Source organism: Arachis ipaensis, chromosome B06 (assembly GCF_000816755.2).
Source record: "Arachis ipaensis cultivar K30076 chromosome B06, Araip1.1, whole genome shotgun sequence".
Taxonomy (NCBI): Eukaryota; Viridiplantae; Streptophyta; class Magnoliopsida; order Fabales; family Fabaceae; genus Arachis; species Arachis ipaensis.
The window spans coordinates 106,138,584-106,141,207 of NC_029790.2; the positions used below are offsets into that span (position 1 = coordinate 106,138,584).

A 2,624-nucleotide genomic window follows, 5' to 3' on the forward strand; every position below is an offset into this window, starting at 1 on the left:
TCAATTAATAATTAATAAAACCCTAAACTCACCCCACTCTAAATTCAACCCCACTTCCAAACTCATCACATGATAAACAAACTCCAAAGTCACCTGAATTCTTAATTCCTTTCCCTGTTAATTCACCACCACCTACTTTACCAGTCTCAGGCATATAAGATTTAATAATAATAATTATTTTTTTATATTTATTATAAATATTTTTTAAATTCAATTAATAAAACCCTAAACTCACCCCACTCTAAATTCAACCCCACTTCCAAACTCATCACATGATAAACAAACTCCAAAGTCACCTGAATTCTTAATTCCTTTCCCTGTTAATTCACCACCACCTACTTTACTCTCCGCCAGTCTCAGCCTTCGTCGTTGCCGTCCAGTTGAGCCGTCGCCATTGCCGTCCAATCCATCTTCCAGCGTCGCTCGTAGGCTTTTCCTTCCCGTCTCCTCTTCTCTCTTCTCTCGTCGAGTGGTCGCTAGCGACGTGGTTCTCCATCTCCCCCTTCATTCTCCACTTCCAGAGTAACAATGGAGTCTCAGACTCAGGTATGAAGTTACTTCATTGATTTTAATTTTTATTTTCCTTTTATGTTCTTGTTGTATTCCTCCACTCCCTTGTATGAATCTGTTGTATTCCTTCCTTTCATTGATTTCATTCAATTTTTTTGTTCTGTTCATTTGTTCTAATTCAGGGATTGTATGTTATATTCATGTCGGAGGGACAAAGTGATATGAAATAGAATTATAGAGGAAGCCCTAACTTTCAATTTCACAGAGCAATATGCCGTGTGCAACGCTAACATAGTTATTTATGATCTGAAAGTAGTTTTCTATAGCTGTTTATTGTGGTGATCTATGACATAAGAATGAAGTGCTGTGCTACAAGCATGTTGGTGTAGCTAAGATTCATGCCAATTTGGTCATTATATGTAGCAATTGTAATTTTTCATTATTATTTTGTTGGTATCTAACATAGTGAGGCATGAGGCTTCATGGATTTTACAAACAATGCTATGAGAATTGTTTAGTTCATTTGTATTTTACATTCTAGCCATGGCAGGTTTACCATTTTAATTTCTGTTTCTGAAAAATCAACCATTTTCTATTTTGCCTGTAAAATATGCCCAGTTGAACATATCCAAGTCACTGTATAGTGCATGTTTGAAGCAGATAGTCCTATTAGATAATTGGAAGAGAAAATAAATGGGAAGATAGAGCTGTGGAGATAAGCTTTGGAAGCAGTTTTCTTTATCTTTTATCATTTATATTTTATATTAATAGAAGTAAGACAAAGTATATGAAATTTAAAGTTTCACAGGAAGCATATGATTCCTAGCTTAGAGGTGCAAATTGAGAAGATATAATAACATCACAATTCAAACAGTTTGCGTTTCTTGGTTTTTTATCTACTTCTATTATATATAAAAAGGAAAGGATAGTGTTGGTGGCCATGTTTTCTTCCTAAGATACATGTTTTCCTTATTCCTCTCTTAAAGAAAATATCATAAAATATCATGCCTCCCAATAAGCATATAACTCAGCTTCTCAAGAACAACCTGAAATACAATTTGACTTAAAAGAAGAGAGAATGAAAGGCCAAATTGAAGGACTTGGTTACTTAGTTACTTAAAGAGGTACCAAATTTCTCATGGACTATGCAGAAAACCTCTCTCTGTCATGAGGGAAAGAATAATCAATATCTGGTCCAGCAAGAACAATTCCGAATGGATTGATCGAAGGATGGCTTCTGTAGTAATGCCACTTTATATGCTTCATGGTCACGGTGCTACTCATGCTGGGAATTTGAAAGATGTCTTTAGTGTAAGTGAAGAGGTTCGAGTACTCTTGAAGTAGCTTCTTGTTGCACTTAATGTGAACTGCATAAACCTACAATTCTAGCAAAAGCAAATTACTCTGAAAAGTTTTAGAACAAATAAATTGCAAAATGAAGAAATCCTTGTATATCTGAACTTGGACAAAGGCTTATTATAAGGAAGCAATACATTATTAGCAACACTCCTGTGTAATTAGCAAAACACTGATGTACCTATTAAGAGCAAAACACCATCTTAAGGTAGTTGCTGTTGAACTCTGACTCACTGTAAGGAAGCAACTAGCCTAGAAGCCAACCACCATCCCACAATGTCTCTGCAGATATAATAGAACGACAGAAGAGGCTAACTAATGCATCAATCACCTGAAAAATACACACTACATAAACATAGGAATTAAAATGGAGAATTATTACTTACACATTAAGTGAAAGACATTACTTTGTAATCCTGCCATGTAAGAAACTCTTCTCCAGAATTAATCCTCAGAGAATCTTGTTCATCCTGTTACAACAAATCAGTTTATAGAGAAATGCAAAGAATGTTAATTCAATATGCATGATTATAGTAATAATAATATTTTTTTCAAAGAGTGTATTATGCATGTGAGGATTAAAAGGTACTAGAGTCATTTAATTTTAATACTTGAAGTAAACAAAATTGTATTGCAACCAAAGGTTTGTCCTGAGACCTGCCAAATCATATAAGCCAACAAAACTAATCAGCATTTGCAATCTTTGCATGAAATGCATACCTATTATACCAAACAGAAAATAAAAGCATAAACCAAAC

At 34.4% G+C, this 2,624-nt stretch overlaps 1 long non-coding RNA gene across 1 annotated transcript in view; it reads right to left on the reverse strand.

Moving 5' to 3' along the window:
• The window catches only part of LOC110263450, a 20,347-nt gene extending 17,992 nt beyond the window's left edge, over nucleotides 1-2,355 (reverse strand). Inside the window, exon 1 of the long non-coding RNA XR_002349120.1 lies at nucleotides 2,064-2,355. This is a non-coding gene — a long non-coding RNA (uncharacterized LOC110263450). The remainder of the gene's footprint in view (nucleotides 1-2,063) is intronic.